Below are 15,420 nucleotides of genomic sequence, written 5' to 3'. Positions count from 1 at the left end.
AGGGTGTGTAGGCTGGTCTAGAGGGACTGGGGGATGGGGAGAAATCTCTTCTTCTCATCTGCAGTGGTCCGAATCCTGGTTAATGGTAAGGGAAGGCAGTTGGTATCTGGTGGTGGTTAGTGAACTTGTCTGAGAGAGGAGGAAAGCAGAAGAGGCTTTTCCAACATTTTGGAATGGCCAAACAGCCAGATGAGGGCAATGGCTGGTGCTGCGTTGCTGATGGGAATCTCTGTTGGCGAGGAGCTTGCGGTTGGTTTGAGATGGGTTCCACTTTCTGATAGCACATGCTGAACTGCCTGAGAGCCATATGACTTCAGCAGAAGTTTTATTATCACGCTAGTTTCTAGAGAGATGTTTGGAGCCATTCCCAGCATTGGGTTAAGCTGCAGCAGCAGCATGGCTCCTTTCTGGTGGTTTGGTGAGGGATAGGCCAGCTGACAGCTCTCCTAATGTGTTTAAAGAGTTCATGTTAAAATAAACAAATCTGTTCCCATGGTCCATTTGCTGTATCAAGTCTGTCTTTGCATGTACTCCAAAGAAAGATCTCACAATGTCATCAAACTTTGAGAAATATCTGGGCCTGGAGGAACTTGGACGTGGGCAGTGGTCAGGTCTTCTGCATGGAGATAGCAGCAGGAAAACCAAGTGCAGTTGAAATTTGGATGCTTGAGCTCCGTGTTCACTGTGATCTATTGTGATGCTGATTTAGAAGAATATTCTTGGTTTAGCACCAATCCTTAACTTAAACGTTTGGTCAAACAGCACTTTCTGACCTATGGCTGCCCACAGTGGCAACACCTAACTGGGGTGCTTTCATAGCAGACTATATTGTATGTTAGTTTTAATGAGCATTGCCCAAATGATTGAGAGAGATATTTCAAAGTGCTTTGCATTAGTCCGTATTTAGGTACTGCCACTTCCTGATAGCACTGGGGTATCTGCAGGGAATCCAAAGGAATGAAATGTGAAGGTTTCAGCAGTTCTGCTCCAGCTAGAGCCAAGTAAGCAATATTCTCACAGTTCTTCTCTGTGCATCTCTTTCAAACATGTCTTTTTTGGCATGTTTGATACAAAAATCAGATAAATTCATGTTGAGATGACAGGGTAAATTTGCCACTTTAATTTCCATGGCCTTGGTTATAATGGTTTTTGCTGTGTGCCCTTAGTCATCCCTGTTGCTGGCTGTAATGAGTGGAGGGATGTGCCTTGTAGAGGATTATACACTCGTCATAGCCTTTTTTAGATCGCTGTGCTTGACCTCCTTACTTATCCCATAAAGGAGCCTCTTGAACATTGGCTAATCCCACCAGGGTTTATGCAGACTGGCTGAAAGCCAAGTTCTCCCTGGATGGGTGCAAGATGCATCAAGGAGTTAGAATATCTGTGTCCTGGCTTGCCTGAATTAATCTTAGTCAGAGCAGCTGGAGGACTAGGTAATGCACTGTTATTCCACTGGTGTTAAATTAATGCCAGAGAGGGCATGATGATTTTATGGCTGTTAATAATATTTGTGTGCATATTACTAGGCTGGTCCACAGAGGTGCAGAACAGAGAAATCACTGAGAAGTGGAGAGTCCTTAGCGTGCGCACTTTCTAGGTTCAGACTCCAGAGCTGACCAGATGACTTGCCACAGGGTTGAAAACCTTGCTGTCAGTGATACACTTTTCTTCTTCAGAAATATTTAGTATTCGAGTTGTTTTGAGAATTTTTATTGTTCAATTGATGTTTGTGTGTTAACAGAAGGTGAATTCTCTCTTTGGGACCTTCAGTATGTTTGACAAAGATGCATTTCTCTGAGAACCACACGGACAGCACAGTCAAGGATTCTGGAGTAGAGCACGTGGCCAGAAACAGCTATCTGGAAAATGAACATTTCTGGCTTAAATATCAGTCCTCTCATCTGTTGTGGAGAGGGTCAGAATGCTATAAATGGCATGGTTTGGTTTGATGCTGGAGCCAGCAGAATAGCAATCCCCAGTAGTTGCAGTGTCCTTCCCGTTTGGAGAGTTCTTAAGAAATTTTTGCTAGAATTAGATTCATGCTCTGCAGCAGGGAAACAAACAACACCCAGTTCTAAATATTTAGAATACTTTTGAAAATAGTAATAATCTAATCACAATGAATAGCAGAATAGTGATGTGTAAACAGAGGTTCAAATGTCACTCAGTAATCTTTACCAACTGTGTGTAGTGCCTTGGGACCCTTGGAATGGATTGCAGCTGAATTCTAGTCGCTTCTCCAGACAAAAAATTGGTTCTTTTCCCCAAGGAAAAGCTTGTGTTTGTTTCTTCTTGTGTCTCTGTGTGTGTGTGTGTATATATATATATAGGCACTTGCATAGGTAGACTCGATAACACTAATGCTGTCTTCTGTGATTTCACGTTGTATCAGTGAGGAGTGTTGTCGGCAAGCTTTCCAGTATTTGTAAAAGGTCTACATGGAGTAATAAAACCTTGTTGTTGGGAAAATTGGTCTAATTTTGAGATAGAGAGGTGTGAGAATAAAAGATGCTTTACTGTAAATTGTAGGTAGGTAACAACAGAAACTCAAATATTAGAAGAAACTGGGTATCGCACAAACCACACACTTTCACATCACTAAAACAAGAGCTGTGCTCACACAGAAACATGAACCTCTTTGCAAACCACAGAAAGTAAAAGGGAGCACTCCTGTTTCATTATTGATCTAATTGCTCTTTTCTTGATATGAGAATAGATATGAAATGCTCTTGAATATTCCAGCATGCACAAAAAAAGACCATCACTTTTGGAAACTTTTAAAGGTGCAGCACATACTGATAAATAGCAAGGCCATTTAATTCTGAGAGATAAAACTGCCTGTCTAATGCCACCTAATTGTTCTTCTGGAACTGAATACATTATAGCTTTGATGAGAACTTTCCACTCAGGAATGATATTAAATGAAGAGAGCCTAGCCCATGTTTTCATGTGACTAATCAGTTTTGGAAGATCAGTCGGTGCAATCTTTTAACTAAGACCTGTTATAAGAAAATAGATCCTCTGAAGATTGGGTGTTTTGGGGAACCTCTATGTTGGGCTCCTTCAAAGCTCCCTTCCAACCCAAATTGCTCTGTGGTTCTTTGTGGTCTTTGCCTTTATTGGTAATATCTTTCCTTTGGTTTACAATCACACTTAAGACCAAATTTCTGAAGTAATTGTAAGTTTGGGCCTGTGGAACTTGTGCAAAATGTATGTGGTTAAAACCTTGCTTGCGCGTGAGAGCAAACGTGCATACGAATGAGGTTCCTGGATCGATCCAGGGAAGGCTGGACGCGTTTCAAAGATTTGAGAGTCTAGCGAGGCGTGTTTTTCTGTGGGGGAACTGTGAAGGTGAGTGTCAGTCTGTGCTCACCTCCATGTTTTACAACACACTTCCATTTATGATCTCCACCAGCTTTGCTGCTCTGCTTGCTCCTGCCAGCAATTGCACCTCCTACTCTTCTGCCAGGCTGAGCAGATTCTGGAGTCAGGCAAGCTCTCCGTGCTGCCTGCAGGCAATGCCAGCTCCCTGCCTAAGCTCTTCTCAAGGCTGCAGGCAGAGCTGAGAGACAAGGCTCCTTGGTTCTCCTTGGGTTTTGCTGCTGGCTTGTTCCGGTGGCATCAGGCAGCTTCTCTCTCCCTTGGTTTCAGCAACTTCTCTTTTCCTCAGTTTCTACAACTTAAGCACCTGTATCACTGAGTTTGGGGTTGTCAGCTAGAACTGCACAGTTGCTGTTTTCTTGTAATTAGTAGTTCATCCTAAATACCCAAGGCTGAGAGAGAAGCAAGATGCAGCCTTTAATAAAATGTTTTTGAAGCAGTTTACTTCCTTTTAAGAACTAATTTTCGCTTCCTGAAGTTTCTAGCGCTTCAAAATAGTCTAGAGATTTGCAGCAAAGGTCACTTCCAGCAGTAACTAATAAGAGGTGGAGAGGAAGAGCGGCTAGCTTGTTCTCAAGACATCTCAATGACTGGTTTGATGAAGCAGTGATGAATTTTTGCCTGAATGCCCTAGCAATTCACTTTACCTGTAAATTGTGTTCAGCTCATTATAACTTTCCTTTCTTGTTTATTGATTTGATTATTCTCCCCCCTCCACCCCAAAAAAACAAATCAATTAGTTCTGTTTAAGCCAAGATGAGGGTGAGTCTCCAGCTGGCAAGAACATGACGACATGGTAGGAGAGAGATCACTTCTACAGGGAAATGGTTTGGTAGTAGTTGTCCAAATCGATGTATCGCCATCCATGTTTCTTCTAAAGGCATTTTCCCTTGAATTATCCTGCAGTCCCAAGGCACTGAAGACAAACTCACACAAACCCATCCAAAAATCAGCCTCTTGGAAACGTTAGGAACTTACTGGCTTTGGGTCTGTGTTGCTGAGCCAGTAGAAGAGGAAGTTGGCTTTTGGTTTAGGCAGATGAGGCCAAACTCTGATTTGTTTGCATTTGTGCACCAAGTTTTGTTTTGTTTCTGGAATGGCAGCTGTATATAGAATAAAATGTGGGAAAAGATTAAGTAAGCTCCTTTCAGAAAAGCTTTATCAGACATTTGCCAAAAAGAAGAAAAAGGTGATGATTTTATTCGTTGTTTCCTCAGAGCTCAGAAACCCATTCTTTTGAGTCAAGGTGAATTGTTGATGTGTTTGTAGGATTAAATAGCTGTTTCCAAGATGCGGGTAAATATTCTGCAAGCCTCCAGATGCTGCCAGGAGGAGAAGTAAACATTTAGCTCTGGAAATGTGCAGATCACTTGCTCAGGGCCTCTTTCTTGAAGGATTTCTGCACTTTTTGTTTGTTGGTATTTCAGTAGCGTGTGAAAGGCCTGAGTTTGGACTGAGTCTCTGTTAACTTGATGCTGTAACAGCAGGCCGTGACTGGCTTCAGTGAGGTGACATCGTGGACTGTGAGCACAGCAGATGGATGAGAAGAGTGAAAGGGCGAAAGAGAGGTGATGAAAATGGTGCTTCCGTCAGTGTTTTGGCAAAGCTGGTGATAGGCAAGACCCGCTTTCTGAAGCAATGTTGAATGGTAATGCTTTGCTGTCTTCCAGACTGTTCCTAATAGTGGTTGAACATCACTGTGCCTGCTGGATAGGAGCTGGGGAGAGAAGTGATTTACCCTAATCTCCACGTGGAGATAACAGCTGAACCAGGGGCAGGAAATCCTGATCCCTCAGACCTATGGATGATAAGAAATTAATTTGTAATCCCCAGGCAGGTTCAGATATTTTAATCCTCTACCTTGCTGCTGTTTTCTGTAACCTTTTGAACCAGAACCTGGAGAGCACCAGCATATGTGACTTTGATTTCCATCCGTTTTCCAGCTGGTCATTTCTAAGCACAACATCGTATGTGCCTGATGTTCAGCTGCTCAGTTCACACAATGCCATTTTGAATCGTATGAATCAAAATTAAACCACCTTCCACTTTCCAGGAGAATGGTGCAGTTCCCACCAAAGGATTGTGCCTTCCTGGACTCTTATGCAGTTTCTGCTCAATGATGATCTTCTCTCCATCATGAACTATGGCATGATGCTGAGCAGAGTACCCACCCAGAGGTACCACATTTCAGTGGCAGATTAAATGGTTCCTGCCTCCACTTTGGGATCCTCTAGGATGGAAAGTACTGTTGTTTGTTTGAGCCAGTATTTTCACCGTGCTTTACTTCCATTGCTCCTGTTAGATGTGTTGGTTTTCATTATATCTTCAGATAAGGCTCATGTGAAATGGGCTTCTGTTTTGTTTTCTCACCAGAGGAGTGATTCATATTCAAATTGAAATGCTGTATTGCTCTAAGCCAACCTTCTCCTCGTGTGCTAATGGGAGGAGAGGGAGATGCAGGCGTGGAACGAGCAGGATTATTTTTCTCCTACTGCATTTAGAAACTTTTCAAATGGCTTTTTAGGAAGGCACGGGGACTTAGCTGCGTGGCATGGGGGAATCCTGGTCTTTCATATTTTAAGAACACAAGACCAGCCTGAACGTGTGTTTAGGCTGCAGAGCCATATGCTTCCAGCAATATTGTCAAAAAAAAAAAAAAAGGGGAGAATTTGCGATCCCTTTTAATTTGGGGTTTTGGTTTGTGGGTAGCTTTTTTTTGTCATCTTTGTTGATGTGATCCTATCTTTTCTCTTTATTCATAACACTAGTTTTGAAGTTACTTGCACTTGTCCTGAGGCAGTGACTCTGCAGGCACTTTCTGTGGCACAGCCAAGGCCATCAGCTCATGATCTCTGCTACTGCCCGATGCTTTCCCCAAAGGAACAGGTTGCTGCCCACAGAAGAGGTGAGCTGCGCAGTGTAGCACACGTTTCTGATGTTGTTAGAAATGGATGCTGACTAGTCCAGTGCAAACTTGCTCCAGAAACTTTATCACAGGTCCTCTAAAATAGAACAGATGCTGAGATTCCAGCTGGGGGTTCATATATATATTCAGAGCTGTGTTGCTGTGTTACCTGCAGCTCAGAGGGAATGTCACTGTAGATCTTGTGAAGCCTACTGCCTGTCCCATAAACACCTAGGCTGAGGTGATAGTGTATTTCATGGAAATCTATAAAATTTGGGTGAGTGTCCTCACCTTAATTAAAGTGACCTTAACTAACTAAGCCTACTCGAGATTTACCATGTTTTAAACTTAAAGCTCAGCTCAGTCTGTTTGCTTCCTTGGTTCTTCCAAGTTGGACTTGGCAGTGTGAAATGATCCTTCACCACTTGCCCTTTTTATTCCCACAGGCTTTGTGAAACTGACTGACTATTCCTAAGGTGCCCTGAGGTTTTTAGGTAAATGTGATACATGAAAAGACATCGACGCTTTCAAAGTAGCACCTGAGGAACCATTGAGCCTTGGAGGATCTGTTGACTTTACTGGAATATCCATGGCCATGTCCTTTGTGTTGTTTGACAGTTCAATTACACCAATGGCTGAGGGCATTGCGAGGATCAAAAATATTCTGCATTTTTGTTGGCATAAAATTAGAATTTACGTGAACGTTGTTTCAAGGAGGAAGAAAGAAAAAAGACATTCATAGGTCTTCAAAGCTAAGTAGGTTCGTTCACCACTGAAGAGCTAGTGAGACAAATGTGAGACCTTGGTTACACGTCACCTAAATACTTCCTGACTTAAGAGCATTTGAGCTGGAATCACTTGCAATTAGCATGGGCTTGGCAGAAACTGGCGCTGCCGCTGTTTGCATAGAAACCGTGTAGTCCAGTTGTGCCATGGGGAAAACTGCTGTTAACAGGTAGCACAAGTGTAGTCTTGAGGTGGTGTCTGTGCAGTGACTGCTCTTACAGCAACTGATGTCCTTGATGGCGCAGCAGCAGCTCTAAAACCAAGAGCATAGCTGTCTGTCTCCTGTACCTGGTCTCTCTCACCCAAATGTTGTAGTCTTTAACCTGTTTATCATCATAGCCACATGTTATTTTAGCTGCTGATGTTTGGGAGCTTTTAGTTGCATTGCTTTTGAGAACCTGGTCCCTTGCATAGTCCGAGGAGATGTGTTTGTTGCTCTGTCTTTGCTCAGATGAGGTAGTTTCCACTAGAGCTGACTGTGGTCAGGCAACCTGTTGTAGACTCAAATGACCCATCTGGGATCAATTGCCCAATTAATTAACACAATAAATTATATCTAAGAGTTTGTTAAATAAAGGAATGCATGAGGACCAGAGGGCATCTGCTGGTCCCCATAACCTGTGTTGCTGCTCAGAGGTTGGGCAAGGTGTCTCCTGCCTGCTTGATGGAGCCTGGGAGCTTGTGAGTGGGTGGCGTGGGAACTGGGGACAATTGAGGATTCGTACAGGGATGCATAGTTGCACCCTGGGGCAGAAAAATAAATGTATGATTCTTGGCCCTGGAACGAAGAAAGCAAGACGCTGTGGACTTGTTGCAACCCGTGCAGTCTGTGAATGTTTTCTTCTTGTCAGATGCTGCTGTCACATAAGTAATTTTATTGCCAAAGGGCAGGAATGAACTAATGAAGTGGGAGAGACGGCTACTTATTGCAGGGCTATGTGTTGTGAAAATCAGTGCACCAAACGTACAGTTCTTCACTTTCTGCTCTTGCAGTGTTTATTTATTTATATCATTTGCGGGCGAGAAGGGATGGTGGTGCAGGAGGTACATCTATCTCGTCCAGGAGAAAGCACGTGTTCAGATGAGGAGGCGTTATGCATACAAAGCCTGAAATTAGCCCTTAAAATAGCACACTCCACATCTTAGTAATGTATTGAATATACCTTGATAAGAAAGAGTCTGATTGAAGTATTGAGCTTATTGTAGTGGATCTGCTGTGACTCATCAGGAAATTGAAAGTCTTGAGACAAAATCACCCCCCTTCAGCCTTTTTGGAAAAGACTGGAATCAGTCTTAGATGGGAAGTAATTAATTGTTCTGTGATTGTCATAAGTAAGTACCACACAACAAGTTCGTACGGAAGTATTTATATCCTAAGCCCTGTCTTGTGAGCCTAGCTATCAAGAGTCTCCATCAGACAGAGACAGTGAAAAAGAAAGTTCTCTGGAATGAGCAGCACTTCCACCTACATGCGTTTAAGTGAGACAGGATGGAGGTGAGCTAGTAGGCTGCATGCTGTAATAAGCCATTTACTAGGATAATGGCTGCAGGCTACAAATGCCATTTCTACTTAGTCTGTCTATTCAATGCAAACATTAAAAAAGAAAAAAAAAAAAACAACCCCCTCTACCTCAGTGAAGTCTATAATACTCTTAATCCCCAGTGTACTCCATGAATATTAATTCAGCCAGTGTTGCAACACCCCACAGAGGCAGATGGCATGCACACACAGTCGTCTTCATCTGCCTGAGAAACTGAGGCAGTGCGAAGGACTTTAACTGAGGCTTCTGCTTTTAGACTGGGGCAAAATCTTGGCCAACAGCCTGGCTTGCCAGTGAGCAGGATGGAGCTGTCCTTGGCAGGAGTGTGGGAATTCTGACTTTCAGGGACTAATCCCATGAACTTAGGGTTTCCTTTGGAGAGATTTGCTGCCTGCTGTTGCAGGCAGCACTGCCCTGCATGCTGGAGTCACAGAGGGTGCATTGGCACAGCTGGCCGAGGTGGATTGTGAGGGGATGAATATGTGCAGGAATATCTCTCTAATTTAGTCAGTAGCTACGGCCATTATGTATCTTTCTGTCTGTGGGATATTGCTGGAAATCCAGATGTTGGGAAAAGAAAGAGGAGAATCAAGATGATCAAATACCTGTTTTAAAAAAAACCAATGCCCAGGGAAAAGGAGCTTGATGGCTTTGTGTTTGTCTGCAGTGAAGTCATGGCAACAGAGCACTCATTTAGCAAATTAACTGTTTCTCTATCTTACAAAAAAAAAAAATCAAATGAAAATGATGCAAGGGAACATCCTTTTATCTCAACCAAATGAGTCCATTTGTGCCAAAGCAAAGGAGTCATCCTGGGGAGTTTGCTCCAGAGAGCACGTACTTTATTAGAACAGAATGTAATAGTTGTCCCAAAGCCATAACCGTAAGAGTCTGATGCCCTAGGCGAGCACTTTCAGTAACAGGAAAACTGTTAGGTTCCTGCACCCATATGATGTTGAAATACACACTTTGGAGCATGATTTTAAGCGCTTGGTTGCTTGGGATTTCAGCTCAGTTAAGCTCTGGATACAGCTTTCAGAAGGGCTATAATCTCTTTGAAGTTCCTTATGGGTAATGCTTAGTTTAAAGTTATTTAGGTGTCTAGGGACAAAATGCTGATGCTGCTTCACTTTGGGTGTACCCAACTACTTGTAAAAAAAACCTGTTGCCTTTAAGTACCTTTGACTTTGAGACATAGGCTTCTTTGTGCCCCAGAACTCCTTTTTAGCTCCTAACCTTAGTAGTATTTGAAATAATTCTCACACAAACCCTGAAAATAACACTACTGTGCTACTTCTGTTTTGATGTTTGCTGCCCATCTCCGTGCACTGACTGCTTTGTGAAGCAGTACGTGAGGGTGAACCACACGGTGACACTATTGGTAGGCATGAAAGCTCATTTTACATCACCGAGAATCTCATATTTGGAATTCAGAAATTGTTCATCTTGGTGATGAGCAGGACAAGCTCCAGGGAAAGTATCACGAACTCAAACATGTTGCTTGAAGCTCCTAGAAAATGGTGTTTCTCTTAAGTAGTGTTTTCCAACCAGATCAAATTTTACTTTGTGGCTCTCCTGGAGATGGTTTTAGGCAATGCCTTATGGTTTCCATGAAAGCATCTGACAGCAGAGATACAGAGCTTTTATCTGTATGAAGGAGTGGAACAGTTTGGGGGAGATTTTTAAGGATGATTTGACTTTCAATGTAGTTTCTGCCAAAAATGTCGGGGAAGCTTCAGACTAATTGGAAACTTGACTGTTTATTGACATCAATGCTCACCAGGTGAACGTGAGTTGTTTTCCATTACTTCTCATACCTAGAGGAAGCTTGTGCCTTTCTCTTGCAACTTAGACTTTGGTTTATTGAAAGAAAAGTTAGAACTGAGTGTAGGTGGATAAGTTTTGGTCAGTGAAGGAAAGCCACAGTCATTTTATACACAGGTAGGTATCTTGGATGTTGTTGTGGAGGTCTTCCATGTAAAAAGCCAATGTTTGAGGGGTTTTTTTGGAAAGCATCTCTTTCAGGAGGGACCTCACGTGAAAAGTGGGACTCTTCACACTTCTGAATGGTGCTTGTCAAAGGGGGAGCAGAGGCTGGCTGGGGGTGCGTGATGTTTCCCAGCACAGCCTCAGGCTGGTGTATTTGCAGCGGTGGCTGGCTGTTTCTTTCCACTTGTTTCTCTGAGGCTTGATGTAGCCCTCGCTTTGGCCCCTAACAATATGAGAGTGGAACGGCCAGGCTGTAGCAGTGTCCTGCCGGAGTGATGCCCATGGGCTCAGATGCTCTCCCTCCTCCGGGCAGCTGTAAGAGTGGGCAAGGGTGGGAGTACAGATCCAAGGCACTTGTACCGCAGATTATGTCTAGAGGCTTTTTAGGAGTAACAGCTCGTGTCTTGGGCTTTTTTTGGGGAGGGACGAGATCCCCAAATAGGAATGCTAGCATGTTAGGGAGCCCCAGCCCCGCAGGTTGTCCCAGCATGCATGGGGTGAATCAGTGTGGTGGAAAAGCCTGAACAACTGCTGCCAAACGACTGGGAAGATGCAGCCCACAATGTCTGTTGTGTCTGAGATCTCTGTAAAGTCTCTCGCATCCTTCCTCAAGTTTAGTTTTCCAGTGGAGGCTGTCATAGTAATGAGAATGTCTCCCATCTGCTCCTCACATGGCTTGGCACATTTAGCTAGAATATATATATTTTTATTATGGGGTTAGCCAGTGGTAACCATGACAATTAGACTTATCACGCAGCATTTTTTTCCCTCCTTGAGTCAGTTTGAAATGCTGACAATTAAATAGATACAGTACACTTTAGAGATCCATCAGTCTCTTTGTTGTCTTGACAACCAGAGTATATTTAGAAATGTAACAAGTACATGGAGTTCAATTGCACTTTTGCTAAAACATAGTTTTGTAGCTTGAGAATTTAATCTGTTGTTTGTAGATCCAGGTGCTTATTTGAGCTGTGCCTGACTTTTTTTGGTCTCTCTGGGAAGCTCCTACGTAGTGATGGGGAAATTTGGCTGGTGGAAAGAGGGTCTTTGTCAGGGAGGCTGTTGGAAATGCTGTGTGTGACGGGGGATTGGGTGAGGAGCTGGCAGTCCGTCTGTGCTTGGGTACTGGCTGTCCTGTACCCCTGGGTACTTGTGGTGCCCTGTTACCCCCAAGTACTCATGGTTTGGCTATTGGTTTGCAGTGCAAGAGGAACCTCTATGATCATTGTCCCAGATGCGCTGTTCCTGCAGATCCAGCTCAGCAAACGGTGCTGGAGAGCAGTAAGCGGCATGTCTGAGCATCCTTTCACCCTCCCAGACAAGCTGCTCTCATGGTTCAGTAGCACTTTGGTATGGGAGGACAGTACTGTGGAGTGTGACATTGGCAGGCTGTGATGGCTTTCCTCTGGCAACTGAGTTACCTGAGCTTTGGTTGCAAGTGGGAGCTGCTCTCTGCTACTGAAGTAATAGCGGAGACTGTTTCTCTGTATCCCTCCTTCTGTTTTGTCTTTGATTTGCTGGGGGCATCTTTGTTTGATTTTAACAAAATACTGGTAATTTTTTTTTTTTTTTGTCCCTTCCAATTTGACTGGCAAAACTGAGCTCATCCTCTGCTCATTGAGCTGGAGTAGCAGCATGTGAGCTAGATGTCTGGAGCTATGGATTTTTTAAGGTTGAATCCAGGGCTGGAAAAGCAGAAGGGAATTACGATGGAGTGTACCTTGGGGGGCTGTAAATGGAGGGTGCGTGTTGCGTAGCTGTGCTGCTCTCTGCCCTTTCCCTTTTGAGCCAGTGGAGAGCTGTGGTCAGTGCAGGCACCTGTGTGGGTGTCAGCCGTACCTGTAAGTGTGGTGACGTGCCAGCCCAGAAGAGCATCTGGGATGTGTGGCTCCCATCTGGTGCCATCCTGCAGCCCGATGGCTGCGAGATGTGGGCTGGCGCCACAGTGCCCTCGTTACGCTCTTAGCACAGCACCTGGCAGTGCCACCGCGTTGCTTAACGCACTGGCTTGCAAAGTTGTTTCTGAAGTGATAGACGCTCAAACACGAGGATCTCAGAATATTTCCCTGGCTTGAGTGATAAATGAATGAAATGAAAAACATACAAGGAAATAGCTCAAATGTTCCCCACCACTCCTCCATCTGGCTGACCCAGGTTGCAGTGCTGGTCAGGGCTGCCCCTTTGGAAGGCTTGCTGGTTGAGGAGCTGCTAAAAAGGGCTTCTTTGTGGTAAGGTCTTGGTGGCCATTCCTAATCAGCACCTAAACCCTGGGGCGGGGCCTGGGATGCTCATGGATTTTCTGCAAAATGTCAAGCAAGAGTCTTCCACCTCTCCCTGTCTGAGACTTGGTTTATAATTGATGCTTGGCAGTCTAATTTGGGCAGGACAACTGAAAAACCCAAACAAACCAAGACTCTCCTTCATCAACAAAGCTGTGGCAACGCAACAATCTGAACAGGAGCTTGGTTATGGTGGAGTGGCCTTTTGCCCAAGAAAACCAGTTCATTTGGTGAGATGGTTTACAGACAACAACAGTGTGTCCATGGTATGGATGTAGTGATGGTCCGTAGCATCCACCCTGGGGCAGAGAGCTGTAAAGCTAGTCAGTAGCATTGCACTGCTGCTGGGGAGCACGGTCACCACAAGCTTGTTGCTGGGATGCTTTATTACAGGGGGAGTGAGGAAGGCTCCAGGGAGAGGAGCTTGATGAGATCAGCTGTTATGGCCAGTGACAGCCAACAAAGTGCATCTGTATTTCCTGGGGTGCATGTCATCTTGTCTGTCCACAATACCTGAAGTATAATTTAGTAAGGTGCAAAAGGAGGAGAGGATAGGGTTTTTCTAGCATGATGTTCCTTCCCTCATCCCTGCGTTTCTTTTTAATTCATTATCTGTCAAATAACATGGGTGAGTTTTCATTGTGTGTGCACAACTCAGTTTCATTTTTTTGTTTCCTTTGTTCCCTCTATTTTACCAATTTCCCAATGAAAATCCAAAAGCATAGTTATATCTCCACTCCAGTTTTGTTTGTAAACTGTTAACATGCCTTTTTCAAGTGTTTAATAGCTACTGGGGTTTATTCTTAAAATGCAGCCACCAAAACCCAACGATGCTAATGAGTCTTCAAGAGTGCTTTAAACAAGTTATCCCAATCAATCTGACAAAGAGAATGGTCTTCTATTAGAAGATATTTAGCTGGAGGTTGGATGAGCTGTAATGTTTATGGGTCTGTAGATCCTTAACCAGACAAAATCAGAATAACTCCTTCAATTTCAGTGGAGCTGAATCTGTTTATTGCAACTGAGGATTAGACAGTGCTTTAGATGCAAATTGCAACCTCTCTGAAGTTAAGTGGGGTTTTGATTTAATTCCTGGAAGTGGTAATGTCAGCAAAGAAGTGAAGAGCTGGGACCCACATACCCCAAAGTCTGTAACTTTGGGTTGCTCTTTCCCTTGCTGTCAAGATCAGATTCCCTTGATTGAGGCTAGTAATTAAAATGCAGCTTCTCTTGAGCATGTCCCAAAGGCAGGCAGAGAGAGTGGAAGTGCAGCCTATGCAGATTATATATATATCTCTACATACATTGCAGAAAATGCCAGTAGTTATGTTCTCTCTGAGTGCTCGTGGTTGGGCTGTTGACCTGGAGCTGGTGCTTTCCAGCTCTGAAAATGCAAAGGCACTCCAGCTGATTTATCAGGCTGTAATGCAGAGAGAGCTGGGATCTCCTTTCCTCCAATGTATTCGTGTCCATGTGGCAGTTGGAAGACATGGACCACTGTTCATCACCCCCACTGTGTGTGGCATAAGTGATTCACCATGCATTCATTTCTGGTCACATAAGGGGCATTAGCTTAAAGCAGGCTTGAGGCATAGGTTAGCGTTAGCTATTTGAAGTCTTCGGTCTGAAAGCAACATCAAACAGGGAGCAGAAAATGTATCATGCACAGAAAAATCTCTGGGATTTGTTTCCCCCTCTAAAAAAATAACAATAATAATAAATTCCAAACTGTTCGCATATGCTGTCTCCTCTGTGGTCAGGACACCTGTCTGCCTCTTTGCTGTTACTTGATACGGGCTTACAGGGCTTGCAAAAATGTTAACATGAATTTTTTTGTCATGGCAAATGTGAAAGGAATATCCAGCGTCTGTGTGGGCAAGTCCTCGGCAAATTTCTCTATGCTGCTTGTGCTTCAGTGTGGATATCAAGCAACTGCTGCTGTTCTCCTCCCCTGTGCTCCCCTTCCTCCACTGTGAGCCAGGAGGGTAAAGCTGCTGCCTTGCCAGACCTGGTTCTTCTGAGCAAAGACAGCTGATGGTGGGGCTAATGGGTTTCAGCCTGGCTTCCTTAAAAAAATAATATATGTGACTGGCTAGATATGTGTCTCCTCCTTCTCTTTAATGATCTTTAACTCCTTACAATCTCAGCCATGTTTGCTAAGAGATAATTAAGCTTTAGGAAGATAGGGGTGAGGATGCAGTTAGGAGGAGCTGGGGGTGACCTGGGGCAGCCAGGAGTGTGGTGGGTTGGGAGAGCTGGGGCAGGTGGAGGTGGACTGGACCTTTCACTAATCATCGCTACTATTTTTTAAACTTGCTTATTTCTTCTCTATGGCCAAGATGAAAAGAAACAGAAAACACCAGAGTGGGCTCAGATATCAATAAGGTGGAAGTATGAAAGGCTGCTGGTTGAAAGCAGCTTGTGGTAACAGAAAATCTATGTTTTCTTTTTAATTGGGTGTCTTTGGAGGTACCCAAAAGGAAACCAGGGCTAGAGATGGAGGCAGGGTTTGGGCTGTCCCACTCTGCCACTTTTTCCA

At 44.0% G+C, this 15,420-nt stretch overlaps 1 protein-coding gene across 11 annotated transcripts in view; it reads left to right on the top strand.

Moving 5' to 3' along the window:
* Positions 1-15,420, top strand: part of LPP (LIM domain containing preferred translocation partner in lipoma) — a 334,675-nt gene that overhangs the window by 86,210 nt on the left and 233,045 nt on the right. The gene's annotated exons all lie outside the window — the stretch shown is intronic.

This window comes from Balearica regulorum, chromosome 9 (assembly GCF_011004875.1).
Source record: "Balearica regulorum gibbericeps isolate bBalReg1 chromosome 9, bBalReg1.pri, whole genome shotgun sequence".
Classification (NCBI taxonomy): Eukaryota; Metazoa; Chordata; class Aves; order Gruiformes; family Gruidae; genus Balearica; species Balearica regulorum.
Note: the sequence above shows the minus strand (reverse complement) of the source record. Positions and strands in the feature narration are given on the sequence as shown.